The sequence below is a fragment of the Danio rerio genome, chromosome 3 (assembly GCF_052040795.2).
Source record: "Danio rerio strain M-AB ecotype USA chromosome 3, GRCz13ab, whole genome shotgun sequence".
NCBI classification, from domain to species: Eukaryota; Metazoa; Chordata; class Actinopteri; order Cypriniformes; family Danionidae; genus Danio; species Danio rerio.
The window spans coordinates 52,199,211-52,214,692 of NC_141023.1; the positions used below are offsets into that span (position 1 = coordinate 52,199,211).

The following is a 15,482-nucleotide window of genomic DNA, read 5'->3' on the forward strand; positions in this document are numbered from 1 at the left end:
CTTGGTCGGTGAGGATTTCCTTGGGAATCCCCACCCGGGAGATGAAGCGGAAGAGAGCCTCCGCAACACTCTTAGCGGAGATGTTGCGGAGAGCTACAGCTTCCGGATACCGGGTTGCATAATCCACTAGGACTAATGCAAAACGGTGTCCGCGTGCGGATCGCTCTAATGGCCCGATGAGATCCATACCAATTCTTTCGAAGGGGATCTCCATTAATGGTAACGGGCGCAATGGCGCTTTTGGGGTGGCCGGCGGATTTACCAGCTGACATTCAGGACACGCAGCGCACCATCTGCTGACGTCTCCGTGAATGCCCGGCCAAAAGAAACGGGCCATGAGGCGATTTAGTGTGGCCGCTTGACCTAAATGTCCGGCCATAGGGTTAGCATGAGCCGCCTGGAAAAGCATTTCCCGACGGCTTTTAGGAACCAATAATTGGGTGGTATCTTCTTTTGATTGAGTGTCTTGGGTCACTCGATACACCCTGTCTTTAATGATCGCAAAATAGGGATAGTTGAGTGGTCGCTCAGGCTGGAGGACATGCCCATCGATCACTTTTACCTGCTCGATGGCATTTCTCAGCGTGTCATCACGCGACTGCTCCAGAGGGAAGTCCTTACAGCGGGAAATTCCCAGGCCTCCCTCTGAGTCAGAGCGCGATGACGTCACCGGGGATTCCCCCAGCTGAGCGATCCGCCCCCTAGCCGTCGATCCTTTCCTCCAAGAGGCACCCGCTGTCAAAACCCCTAATAGTTTATTAAAATCAGGCCAATTTGTTCCCAAAATCAGCGGATGCTTGAGGTGCGGGTTAACCGCTACCTCTACGCTATGTTTTTGACCCCGAAATTGGATCTCTACGGCCGCTAGCGGGTAGTGAATTTCATCACCGTGCACACACCTCACCCTAACCGTGCGGCTTTTATCCAATGCCGTGTCTTGCATCAGGCATGGGTGGATAGAGGTTTGGTTACACCCTGAATCCACCAAGGCCTGATATTTATCCCCCTTTATACTCACCGGTATCTGATATAGCCCATTGCGACCGGGGGCGACAGCCGGGGCGTCGGGTACGCGGATCAAAGCCCCCACCTCCATCGCGGAGCAATTCTCGGGGCTATGATCCACGCCCCCGCACCGCCAACACGTCGGCCCAGACCTCACCACTGCACCCCCGGGGCCAGTTGGTCCAACCTGTGCTTCCCCACCCCTTTCCGGATATCCCCCCCACCGAGGCATCGAGCGAGAGGTATCCGCCCCAGAGCCCCGCTTCCTCGGCGCTGGCACAGGAGGTCCCTGCTGTCTGGGTCTGGGAGAGGGGAGAGAAAGAGATGAAGAAAGAGAGAGAGAGGAGAGAGAGGTTGTATCGCCGACCCTGGACCTCGCTACCAGGTGGTCCTCCGCCAACTGGATGGCCGTCTCAAGATCGGTGGGTCGGTGGCACTGGACCCACTCCGATGTTCGGGAGGGGAGGCGGGCGATGAATTGCTCCAGCACCACTGAGTCCACCACCTGGTCGATGTTCTGGCCATCCGGGATCAGCCATCTGCGGCAGGCGTCGCGGAGCTGCTGGGCGAACACGAAGGGCCGTTGGAGAATGGCTCGCTTCAGGTGAGCATAGTCCAGGAGATTCTGGGCCGGTAGCTGCTGCGCCGCGATCTGGGCTTCGCCTGACAGCAGCGGGATGACTCTCACCGGCCACTCGGCCCGTGGCCAGCCACACGCCTCCGCCATTTTCTCAAAGAGGTCCAGAAATACCTCCGGGTCGTCCTGAGGCCCCATTTTCTGAAGGGAGATGGGAGGGTGGGCGGCAGATGTCGACGCGGGCCGGATCCCCTGGTCCAGCAGTCTCCGGACGAGCTCGCGGTCCTCGCGCTGGGCCTCCACCAAAGCACGGAACCGCTGGTCCTGGTCCGCCCGGATCTCCACCAGCGCCTCATGTTGTTCGCGATGGAGGACCGCGAGCGCCTGGATCACTTCCGCGAATGGAGTAGCTGACGGAGTGGTCATCTTGGCAGCGAAGTCTCCTCTTCTTCCCGGGTTTCGGCACCACTGTAATAAAGTTCGTTTCGTGGGAAGAAGAAGGCAGGGTCGGCGATATCAGGTAAGCACAATCTTTATTTATAATGGTCTGTGTATGTGTGTGCGTGTCGAGACTGAAGTTCGACAGGCTCTCCTCTCTCCCGGCTTCTCCTTCTCCTCCCCTTATGAAGGTGTCTCTCCGGCCCAATCACTAGAAAACACAGGTGTTAATAATTATTTATGATTAGACCACTGACCAGCCGCCGGTGTCTCCGCCTGCTCTCCCCCCTTTCTGGGTGTTCGATCACGCCTTCCCCACCACAGTCACCTATACTGACATAGTAACCTCTCCCTTCAAGGTAAGATCAGAACCATTTGAGGACTGCCTCAGACACCCCAACCCAGTTTTACAGCCCATCCAGATGTATGCTGTGATCAACAGTGTCAAATGCAGCATTTCTCTACTGTTGTAAAGAGAGTATGAGCAATATTTAGGTTGCTGTTTATAAGGCTTGAAAAGAAATTCTGCCTAGCAGTGTTTAGTTTCACATTAAAAGCATGAAGACTGTCTTTATAGATATTATAATGGACAACTAGTTTTTTCTTCCTCCACATATGCTCAGCTTTTCTGCATTGTCTTTTCATCACTTAAACTGCTGTTGAACTTGTCCAGGGTTCTCTCCCAGTCCTCTTCCTGACTTTAACAGGAGCAATGTCATCTATGACATTCTAAACTTTAAAGTTACACAACTCAAGGAGAGAATCAACAGTGTCTGCAGTTCTCCTTCGGTTGGGAAACTTCAGTGCTATTAAGTGGATTATATCTGTACGAAAATCCACGAAATGGGAGAATTCGGTTCAGAAGCCGCTTGTCTGAAAGAGTATTGAACGGGCCAATGAATGCAATGAATTGGCAGCGTAAGCTTGCACAGGTGTGCTTCATTGCCAATTATCCCAGCACACCTGGAGCAAGCAAAGGCCATCCTTTTCGCTTCAGAGACTTTCTGATCGAGTCGATGAGGGTTCCTCCTGCTGTGACCAGCGATTCTGAGCGAACGAGAGCATTCTCCCGGTCCAAAGTGTGTACATGCAGCGGCAGACGGTCGAGCTGGGTTTCTCCCTTGCCTGGCAATCTTTGGGTACGGTCCTCCAGAGCGGTGCGTATAAAGTTGCAAACTTCACAGAAAGAGCAACACAGTAGTGCAGCACGTCCTTTTCAGGACGGCGCTCCGACTGTGCGTTTCTGGATGCGGTGGTTTCCTGTCCTCGGATGATGGGCACGGGCACTGCGTTGCATGCCTGGGGGGTCCAGCATGTTAATGCGCTGCTCGCGGGCAGTTCATGTCTTCATTGCGATGCCATGACTGTTGCGCAGTAAAGATCGCGGCTAGCCTTTACAAAAGGGCGAACCACCCCAGTTGTCCCCTGCTCTGCAGCGGGCACTTGGGCAGATCTGAGGGTTTCAGCGAGAGATAATCCATCGCCCACGGGCCCGCGGACCTCCCGCTCCTCTAAGCGATCCATCCGTCTAACAGATGGTAGCCCTTACGCCCGATGATACCGGAGATCAGACGTCCACCGCGGCATCAGAGGGTGGGCTTTCATTGTCCGATGATGATCCAGACCCACCGAAGAGTGGAGCCTCTATCTTTTCATGGAGCATGCGCTGCTGATTTCTGGCTCCCCTCTCTCAATCACCCTGGTGGAGCAGAACCCTCAGGAGGCTGATCTATCTGCGGGAGGGAGGAAAAAAAGCTGTTTTGAAGTTGCGGGCTCATCCGCGCCGGGCTATTCGAAGATCACCTTTTTCGGAGCCTCTGGAGAGACTCCTGGAACTTTGTGAAACCCCAGTGTCTGCTCTAGCCCCACAATGCCCGCCAGTGTCGTTTCCAGTCCCTCAGCGCCCGCCAGTGTCGGCTCCAGCCCCAGAGCGCCCGCCAGTGTCGGCTCCAGCCCCAGAGCGCCCGCCAGTGTTGGCTACTGCCCCAGATCGCCCGCCAGTGTTGGCTCCAGCCCCAGAGCGCAGTACAGTGCCAGTTCCAGTCTGGCTCCTGGCTTTGCCGGCGCCACCCAGGCTCCTCGCTCTGCCGGCGCCACCCAGGCACCTCGCCCTGCCGGCACCACCCAGACTCCTCGCCCTGCTGGTCCCAGCCCGGCTCCTGGCCTTACCAACGCCATCCAGACGTCTTGCCCTGCTGGCTCCTCCCAGACGTCTTGCCCTGCCGGCTCCATTCCGGCTGTATGCTCAGCCTTTACCAGTCCGGTTCCTGGCCTTACCAACGCCATCCAGACGTCTTGCCCTGCCGACACCTCCCAGACATCTTGCTCTGCTGACTCCAGTCCGGCTCCTTGCTCTGTCGGCCCCAGTCCAGCTCCTTGCTCTGCTGACCCCAGTCACGCCGGCTCCAGTCCAGCTGCCTCCAGTCCCGCCGGCTTCAGTCCAGCTGCCTCCAGTCCCGCCGGCTCCAGTCCAGCTGCCTCCAGTCCCGCCGGCTCCAGTCCAGCTGCCTCCAGTCCCGCCGGCTCCAGTCCAGCTGCCTCCATTCCCGCCGGCTCCAGTCCAGCTGCCTCTAGTCCTGCCAGCTCCTGTTCAGCTGCCTCCAATCCCGCCGGCTCCTGTCCTGTTGCCTCTCCAGCCGGCTTTCCTAAAACCCCCTGCATTGTGTCTTCTACAGGATCATCCATGGGTCATCCCTCCCGCCCCTCCCGGGTGGTCCTTCCCACTACTTGGGATGGATTCCCTGGCTACACCCTGGCTTCATGCCGCGGCACCTGACCCACGAACCTACCCTGGTCTGACCCTCCCATCCCTCCCCTTGTTCCTGCTCCACTCCTGACCTTGTTCTAGTATCCTGTTAAAGGGCACCTATGGTAAAAAATCGACTTTTCAAGCTGTTTGTCATACTGTCATCCATCATACTGGGGTGATATGAACACACCCAGTTCTTGTTTTTCAATTTAACTACAAAAAAAGGGTCGGCCAATTGGAGCTGTTTTCAAATCGATCGTACCATTACGTAGGTGTGCGATCCCCCCGCCCACCGAATTGATTGACAGCTGCGCGCATTAACATGTTCCGGTAGTCACGTGTATATGTCAACAAGACCAGACAGACATACGCAAAGCAACCGGGAATAAAAGGTCTGTTCTGTTCGCTAGGATCAGCAATCATCATCAAATGTGATTAAGAGTAAGTTTCACATGTTTAAAGTGTTTTAAAACAGAATATGTGTGTAATTAATTACAGCGTTTTACTTCAGTTTTACTTCATCAGCACAGCCGCGTGTCAGAACAATTATAAAAAAAGATGCTTCAATCCCGGTTTGTGGAAGTTAAATCAGGTTTATTTTGTACATTAGCATAACAGATATCCACATAGTACTTGAGGTTAACCTTAACTAAGCTAAGCGCGCTCTGTCTGTCTGCCTGCCTGTGTGTGTGTGTGTGTGTGTGCGTTAACTTTGTAACGATATTGTGTGTGACTCATCAATGCAACTTCACAATACTGATTAGTAAAGGTTAGTTCTTACTGTAGTATCTCACAAACGCTACGTGAGACCTTCTTCCTTTAAGTCTGTCTGTTGTCTGACGCAGCTGAGGGAGGAGGCATGTAGAAACAGTAGGAGGGCAGAACTCGGCTTAAAGGCGCAGTACGACAAAACCACCCCCTGCTGGAAATCAGTATAAAACAGCATCTTGTAAAAGGTATAATGAAAAATCTGATGGGTATTTTGATCTGAAACTTTATATACACATTCTAGAGACGCAAAAGACTTTTGTTTGTGTTTTTCTGTCATAGTTCTTGTTTTGCTGTTTATTTGTTACTTTGCACTTTGGTACTTTGAATTTTTGTTTACTGTCGCTGCACTATTTATTATTAAAATCTGCACTTGGATCCTCACGCTTAAACGTGACAGCCTTAGCATCCACCTAGAGAAGGGTCTGTCTAGCCTAGCTCCAAGTACGTTGAAACCTCTGAACAAAGGTGTGGGCAAAGGCAATAGCGATTTCGGATTCCAGACTGGGAAAAGCAAGTAGCTGATATCCTTAACTACACTCAAACGGAGATAGGCCCATAGCTGACACTGGTAATGCATTGTGAATACAGTAATGAAAATAGTCATGAATAATCAACCCATGAAAGGTGCTGGCTCCAGTAGGAGGGATTCTGGGATACCAAACATTGCAACATACATTTGGGATCTTGGTTGGCTATTTATATTTGTCCATTACTCAAAGGGTGAAAACAAGAAAAAAGACTAACACTGCACCCTAATAAATGACAAAATTCTCTCCAAAATTTGGAGATAAACTGAGGCCCCCTGTCAGAAACCTGTCTGTCGGGAGGTCATAAATGTGAAGGTTATGATTAATGACAGCAACTGTTGTCTATCAGGCTGAAGGTAATTTAGGCAGAGGAATAAAATGAGTAGCCTTAGAAAAACGGTCCACCAAGGTCAAGTCGGCCATATTGTCACAGGATGGCAGGAGTTGTGTAAAACAAAATCTAGCGAGGTGTGCGAACAGGGTCTCAATGGTACTGAAAATGGCTGAAGAAGCCTAGCAGGAGGATGATTAGAAGTCTTAAAAAAAGCACAGACAGAGCAAGCCAAAACAAACTCACGTATGTCCCGAGCCATAGCTGGCCATCAGAATCACTGTTTAACAAAAAATAAAGTGTGACTCACTCCAAGATGACAAGCCACTTTAAAAAGAGTTTCCCCATTGAATTGACGTCAGACTGAATCTCCTCTGGCACAAACAAACAAATCAGTGGGCATCCAAGTGGGTGTGTTAATCCTTAGACTTGATTTCCCACATCATAGCAGAAATACAAATCCCCTGTGAAACACAATGGGCTTGAGGGACGAAACGGAAAAATCAAAAAGACGGGATGAGACAGGATGGCTCCCAACCCACCTCTGATGTATCAACCTCCACCACAAACTGACAAGAAGTATCAGGAGCCACGAGAATAGGGGCGTAAACAAAACAAGCCTTCAACCAGGTGAATGTTGTTTAAGCAGCGTTCGACCATTTGAACCAAGTTTTGGAGGAGGTTAAGGCAGTCAGAGGCGTGGCGAGCTGGCTGCAATTGTGAAGAAAATGGCGTTAAAAATGAGCAAAGCCCTGAAACCTCTGCATGGACTTGCGGGATCTAGGGTTGGCCAATTCATCACAGCCTGAATCTTCTCTGGGTCCATATGCACCCCCTCGACTGACACAATCTGCCCTACAAAAGGAACAGACTGTGCATGAAAAACACATTCCTCAGCCTTGACATAAAGCCCATTCTCTAGCAGCCTCTGAATCACTCGTCTGGCGTGTTGAACATGTTACTGGAGAGAATGGGAAAATATCAGAATATCATCCAGGTAGACATAAATGAACTGATCAATCATATCTTGCAACATATCATTATTGAGTGTCTGAAAAAACTGCGGGAGCGTTGGAAAGCCTAAAGGGAAGAACACAATATTCAAAGTACCCCCTGGGGGAATTAAAAGCAGTTTGCCATTCATCTCCCGCTCTTATGTGGACCAAATGATAAGTATTGCGTGGATCTAATTTCATGAAGAAGGACAACTCCTGCAGATTCTCAAAAGCTGAAGACATTAATAGCAAATGATACGTTTTTTTTATCTTAATGTTATTCAGCCTCGACAGAACAAGACACAGCAGAACGAGCAGGCAAAAGACAAGACACATGACAGTTCTCAATCCATGAAAATACAGAATTTTGGCCCCAGCTGATATGAAGACTGTGAAGGACCAGCCAGAGATGCTCAATGACCACTGGTATTTTGGTGGTGTCAGTTAAATAATAAGAGATAAGTTGATGGCCTAATGTTATCAACCTAATTGGACCTGTGGAGTGAGTGATAGATGGAAGGGAGAGACCACACAGGGCATGAACGACAATAGGCTGAACAAGGGGAATAACAACTTAAAACTTAAAGCAAAATAAGTGTCATTAAAACCCCTCTGCTCCAGAATCCATCACAGCCTGACAACTCTGAATCTCAGATGCCCAGCACAGTGTAACAGAAAGAAGTGTGGCAGCAACAGAGGATTCCTTCAGATTAATTTCACCCTTCAGTAAGCTCTTACCCACTGAAGGGTGCTGGCTTTTAACAGACATGAAGCCACAATGTGCCCTGCTCCCCTGCAGTACAAACAAAGTCCTTTAGATCACTGGCTTTTCTTTTCCTCTAAAAAAAGGTGGGACCTACCCATTTGCATCGGTTCCGGGTCAGTGGTTGCTACCTCCGCAACCCCAAAAGTGTTGGATGAAAAAATCCCAGATCGTGTGACGCAACCAGTCTGTTGTGTGTCTCCCTCCATGATAACCAGGCGTCCACCCAAATTGCCAGATTGACAAGACCATCCACAGTCTTAAAAATATCTATGGTGTAGATTACATAGTGGAACAGAAAGTAGTTTGATGATAAACACTACCTTGGCTTGCTCTGTGAGTAATGATTATGGCTGTAATGTCATGTAAAGGGAACACTTGGAAAGAAAAGAATGACACAACCAGGGTTCCCCTGAGTAGAAGGCAGGTGGAGGAAGATGGGGTTTAGGTGAGCAATTCACCTCTTCAGTTACTGAGGGCGTAGGTGGAGAGGATGTGGCTTCCAGTGTGAGGACTTCCCCTGAGAGGAGCTGAACGTGTGTGGTGAGGGCCGTAACTTGAGTGACCAGGCTAACTGGTTGTCCACAGTTCATCCTGACTAGCAATTTGTGCGTTACTGTTGGATACAAAGTCTGTGAGCTGTGAAGCACTTGACCAATGGTCATAAATCAAAACGGTGCAAAAGAGTCCAAAAAAACAAACAAACCATAAACCATAAACAAACAATAACATGACAACTAAAGCCTAGTTTACACTACAGGATTTTAAACATCAGCAGATCGCTGTGCCGTTCACACTACATGACTTGACTTTGTGTCTTTTAATCTCTGTGGTGTTCACACTACGCAACACTCCGTGAATGATCAACAAGAGGGGGGTCACACACTACATGATCTGACAACAACTCATTCACCATCAACTCATTCAAGCTACCAAACCACAGCCAATGAAAATTTGAGGGAGGAGTCGTCAGAAAAGCTGAACACTTTTGGCTGCTTGTGTGCTGATTACATCACTGACAGCTTTTCAAGCTTTGGAGAAAGCATTTAAAAACATCGTCAAATCAGCTGATTTATGAGCGGATGAATCACTCATCTGCAAGGTTTGAGTGGATAGATACACAGAAAGTTTTTAATTTTTGTAATTTTATAACTCTTTGAAATAAAACTAACATATTTATAACACCCTGCCGTTTTCTAACTATCAGTGTATTTATTTCTGATATTGTTATTTTTTTTATTACAAAACAGTAAAGAACTGAGCATTTCTGCCTTAAATTACCATATTGGTCAAAATGACTGCATGCATGTCTGATACTTTTCGCTGTAACTTTAAATATGTGTGCATTTTCTTGCCTGGCAACTTCCTGCTAACATAAACAAAACTTTCTGATGGCAAAAACATCAATTTACTTCAGATATCTTTCAAAGCAGCATATTCTGTGCTGTGAAATAGCTCCTGTTTGAAAGTGAAAATGAAAGCCAAGACCTTTAAGTGTTTTCGTAACTTAACTACATATTTATAGGCTGTATTACCAAAAAAATATTATATTTTTAGGGTAATGGTGTCATTAAATATGATGCCAGACATTCAAAGCTTAATTTTAATATCTCAATAATAGCTTTGAATGTAAATATGTTGTGACAATATGACGTTTTATATGAGAACGGTTAGAATAAGCAGTATGGTAATTCTAATAGTTACAGAATTCTAGTTCAACTGTTAATATATCCTACTCTCGTGTCTGTGTTAACACCATATACTGTAGGTTAACACAGAATGAAGCGAGGGCGTTGATGCCCATTCTGACCAATCACAGATGTTTCTGCTGAGCTCCTGAACACACAGGCATTCAGCTCATGCTGATATGCTCTCTCATTGACTGTTGCTCGTCACTACATCTGACCACACGTGGGGTTGAGTCGGCCGACTGCTCTGGAATATTTAGCATGCTGAATGTTGGATTTCTGTCTGCGAGGTGTCAGCGACGCGTCAGCGAGCCTCGTTAATGCGTTGTTCAGTAGTTCACACATAAAGAGCGGCGAGCGCCGAACACCCGCAAATTTCTTCTCCGATCACAGCCCGATCTGTCGGCGAGCTCGTTAACTTCCAAATCGGGCTCAAATCAGGCTTAAAGTCCTCTAGTGTGAACTAGGCATAAGTAAAGCACTGCCGCTCAGATATAGACGCAGCTGAATAAGGCACAGTTTAGCTGCTGATCAGAAAAGCTGATCAGCATTATGTAATCACCCACATGATCACAACACACGCAACCACATGACAAAAACAAGCACCACAAAAACAGCGCATGCCTCCACAACCATCAGAGATAGACTTTATATGTATTACGATAACTGTAACACCAAATGCCCATTTTTCATAAGTAATGTGTTTTGTGTGCTATTTTTGCTTTTATGCCTTTTGGTCAATAAATTGAATTTTTATTGAAACTGTTTTGTCTCTGTGTTGATAATAAGAGACTCTACAAGACAGCAAAATCTCACTCAACCTTTAGATTTGTCAGATAACAACTCCAGAATTTGTGTAGTTTATATCAAAAATCTTAATTATTGTTAACTATTGCCAAAGAGTAATTCTGTGACTGTTACCCTCATTAAAAGGAATTATTTATCTGATATTTGTATTCACCTTGAGCGAGTGAGCAAAAACTCAATATTAATATTATTAGTAAATTTATTATTATTTTTATATACTAATATTAATTTTAATATTCAAGATAAAAAAGTAATTATCACCACAAATGTTATAATCAATACAATCAAATGAAGCACTGATGTCCAATAACACTAAAAGTAAAATGCAACCACAATCGGACAATAGGAGCAGACCATTTATATCTCTTAGATGTGATGTTTTGGTGCTATGAAATGTTCTAAATCCAGATTTGAATTTCTTAATTATGTTCCTTCCTGCAGAGAAACAATGTGAGTAGATACAACTTTTTTTAGTACCTTTAAAAGAAAATGCATGTTTAAAATGCGTCTATAATTTACTATATCATATATGATAAGGCTCAAACTTCTTTCATGAACTGGGTAATACCAGAAGCCCTAAGTTTTAAGATAAAAAAATGGGTTAAATTGTAGCAAGACATTATGTTGGTCAGATAAACAGGAACTAGGTTATTTAAAGCTGTACAGGTATGAAGTAATATTTTGTCTGGAACTTAAGAGGTGACCAGTTTAAGGAAGATAAAATTGGGGTGATATGGTCATATATTATTGAACTCTGACAGGTGCATTTTGCACTAACTAATGTTTATTAATAGAGGATGCTGGGCAACCAGCATGAACTAGCTGCTCTGCACAGTTTAGTTCCAACCCTGATTCAACAAACAAGCACCTGTAGGTTTCAAACAAGCCTGAAGGACTTAATTAGTTTGATCAGGTGTGTTAAAGGGGTTAAAGCTAAACTGTGCAGAGCTGTGGTTCTCCAGGAACTGGATTCGACACCTGTGCAATAAATGGAGCTAGTGATGTCACTGTGAGGAGTGGGGTTAGGTAAGCACATTAAAAGCATTGCATACAGCACATATTGCAACTGCATCTCTTTTCAGATGCAATTTTGTCCCATTCTTCCTGTAAAAAAGTCTTAATGTGGGCAACAGTTCGGGGTCTTTGTTGTTGCAATTTGTGCTTCAAAATACACCACATATTCTATAATAGAGACAGGTTGGGACTGCAGAGAGGCTAGTCAAGTACCTGTATCCTCCTCCTCCAAAACCAAACTTTCTAATGTGGACAAAATTTGATTTTACATTGTCTTGTTGAAATATGCATGGGTGTCACTAGAAAAGAAAGCAGCATATTGTGGTCCAAAATCTCTTTATGTACTTTTCAGCATTAATGGTGTCATCACAATACACAAAGTAGAAGTTACCTTTGCCAAGACAATTGACGATTGAGTTTATTGATGATGAGTGATGATTCTAGATGCAGTGCCTTCTGAGGAATCAAATATCATGGTTGTTCAGCTTGCGGCCTCGTCCTTTGCACACTATAATTCCTTCAGATTGCTTAAAACTTCTTAATATGTTATGCACTGTTGAAGGTAAAAAATATAAATGTTTTCCTATCTTTCTTTGAGGAACATTGTTTTTAAACATTTAACTAATTTTTTCATTTATTTGTTGTCAAACTAGCTGTCCTCAGCCCTTTCTTGCTCCCAAAGGACTAGACCAGGGGTGGCCAACCCTGTTCCTGGAGAGCCACCTTCCTGCAGATTTAAGTTCCCCATATAAAACACACCTTAACCAATTAATTAGGACCTGGACACCACGGGAAAATTACAGGCAGGTGTGTTTGATATGGGTTGCAACTCAAATCTGCAGGAAGGTGGCTCTCCAGGAACAGGGTTGGTCACCCCTGGACTAGACCTTTCTTGGATTCTACTTTTGTACCAATTCATAATTACAATCACCTGTTAACATCTGTTTCAGTTTACATCATTAATTAACCAAATTACTTAATTACTGGCCATAAATCAGCTAAGTTCTGCTTCAACCTTTTTGAAATGTGTAGCAAGAACAAAAATGTTTATTTTGACCAAATAAAAAATAAAAAGCAATAAACATCACAAGGAACACATAGCACATCTGTAAAATTTAAGAGATCTATGAAGATATTATTATCAATAGTGTCAAATGCAAAACTGAGGTCAAGTAAAACTAGTAACAAGATGCAGCCTCTGTCAGCAGTTAAAAGTAAATTGTTGGTTGTTTTCACTAAAACTTCAAAACTTCAAAATCATTATTGACCTGTGGAAAGGAGCATAAATAAAAGATTTGAAATAGTGTATAATTAGCTAAGATGCTGGGATCAAGTTGTGATTTTCTTAATAAGAGGTTTAATAACAGCTAACTTGAAAGTATTTGGAACATGGCCTAAAGACGAAAAAAATTTGAGAATGTAATAAGAAGAGGTTCTCCTACTACAGACAGCAACCCCTGGTAATTTTGTTAGAATTGGATCTAACATACATGTAGCTGATTTAGACATATTTAAAAATGAAATTTTGAGACACTGTAGATTGTTTAGCCTTAGTGGAATGTTTAATAATTTCTGAAGTGTAATGCTGTGTTCACATGAGACGCGGAACGCGCGTCAATCGCGAGTGATTTACATGTTAAGTCAATGCAAATGCGAGAATAGACATCCTGCGGCGCGATGCGTACGAATGGCGCAGCGCAAATGATGCGAATTGCGCGAATGGTGCGGTGCAAATGGTGGGTACACGCGAATGGCACGCTGCAAACTGAGCGTTTTGCACGTTTGACGCTCCTAATGAGCATTTCGCGCGAATCACTAAGGTTTAAAAATCTGAACTTTAGCGAACATTCGCGCCACGTTAACCAATCAGGAGCTTGCTCTTGTGGTGGCGGGATTGTGACGTATCGCCTGTTCATCAATCTTTGCTTGGCTCAGTCAGAAGCACCGCTGAAAGCCTCCGTCATCCAGGTTCAGTTTCTGGAGGAGTTTATGAGCTCACAGAACTGGATGCACCTCTGAAAGGATGTAGTGGACTCAGACACGACCCTAAACGTATCGATGCTGTTTTTCAGTCTTCATAAAGCACATAAGCACTGTTATTTTCTTCATAAAATCCATGTTAGCCATTTAGCTATGAAGCTAGAGTCACCTGGCAGACAGAAGCCCTGCCCATCATGCGAATCCGTGTCTGTTCTGAAGTGAATTTGATGCGTGAATGAAGCGAATAACCTCAAATGTTCACGCGGCTGTTTACGTGCGAATATTGTGATTTATCCGCGCATTCCGCGTCTGGTGTGAACAAAGCATAAGATGGTGCAGTAGGTTTAACATCTTCTATTTTCAGTCTGAAGCCTTCTATTTATGACTGAAAAAAATCACCACTGCTAATTTGTGGTAGGACATTTTGTTCAGTGTACAACTGATTATTTGTTAGTTTAGCAATGGTGTTAAGTAAAAATCTAGGATTGTCATGATTATTTTCTATTAGTTTGGGGAGGTGCTCGGTCCTGGTGGATATTAGAGCCTTCGTATAGCTGGACATACTATCCTGTCAGGGTTTGTAGGTGAAGGAGAACAGGTGAGAACCCAAATGCAGTCAATTAAGGACCTTATTTAAAAAAAAAAAAAAAAAAAAACTTAAGCAACCCTAAGGGGGGGAAACATAGTTCTAGCACAAACTGACTCAGCTCCTCTTTGCTTGACTCTGCTAAAGCTGCCGTCACACTGCACTTTTCTCCCCATAGACTTCCATTCAAATGCACACGAATGCGTCCTCTCTGGACAGAAATTTAAAACATAAACCAATAGTTTGCTTTTTTAAATGTATAATCATCTTGTTTAATCCCACCCTTTCTTGTAGTGCCGCACGACAGCATTTGGCATGCTCAAACTTTAGTGTGACAGCAGCTTAAATAGGGAAATCAAACCAATAAACTGATAAGAGGGCAGGTGAACAAAAATTAATAATAGTATAACAAGGTGGGTGGGACAAGACAGAAGTCAGGAGAGCACCTGGCACAAAGAGACACGCGAGCATTGTGCTCATGTCAAACAGGACTAGAACATGCAGCCAATGAGAATAATCATTAACTGCATGTTCACATGAAACAAGACACTAAAGTATGTGGCACATGTAAACTTGAGTCGCATGCTTAACACAGCACAAGACAACATAAGACAAGATTTAATGCTAGACACGAGTACACAATAAATTAAACACCTACCATGTACTCACATTCTCAGCACCAACCGAAACAGAAACCAACTCGACTGAAGCACTGAGAACAAAACTTGCCGCAAACAAACAACATAATCAGAGAGGAGAGCGTGCATGACCCGAGCCCGCCTAGACCTTGCATGCCCACATCAAGTGAGAGCATGTGCGGCCTGAGCGCAGCACAGACCTTGCACATTTTAAAGACAAAAACACAGACATAGACAGCAGAAATGAGTGCACAGCCTGAGTAAACTGGAGCCAATCACATCATTCAAGACAAGACAGGACTTGTGGCACCAAAACAAGAATAATAATGACACTATCTTTGAACACAATCTTCAGGATCTCTAATTTTTTTCACTTATGTTTAAAGGTAGGAGTTGCAGATAGTTCATCATATACATATGAGTCAAGTTGATAAATTCATTGTTATATTTAGGCCCAATCCCAATTCTATTTTTGTACCCCAATCCCTCCCCCTTCTCCTTGGCCCTTACAACCGAGGGTTGAGGGTAAAGGCTTCAAAATTTATCCCTAAGAATTGGGACAGCACTACAGCATCTGCACATGTCAAGGTCATGAGCTCAAGCACATCCAGTT

The 15,482-nt window shown here is 45.3% G+C and overlaps 1 protein-coding gene and 2 long non-coding RNA genes across 4 annotated transcripts in view; 1 reads left to right on the top strand and 2 right to left on the bottom strand.

The window, feature by feature from the left end:
* Positions 1 to 15,482, bottom strand: part of LOC147846047 (uncharacterized) — a 169,108-nt gene that overhangs the window by 77,653 nt on the left and 75,973 nt on the right. The gene's annotated exons all lie outside the window — the stretch shown is intronic.
* gas7a (growth arrest-specific 7a) overlaps positions 1 to 15,482 on the top strand; it is a 108,982-nt gene that overhangs the window by 34,350 nt on the left and 59,150 nt on the right.
* On the bottom strand, positions 10,886 to 14,280 carry LOC147846048 (uncharacterized). Its single transcript, XR_015481276.1, has 3 exons — positions 14,048 to 14,280; positions 12,540 to 13,894; positions 10,886 to 12,338 (listed from the first exon to the last, which is right to left on the bottom strand). It is a non-coding gene; the product is annotated as an uncharacterized LOC147846048 (long non-coding RNA).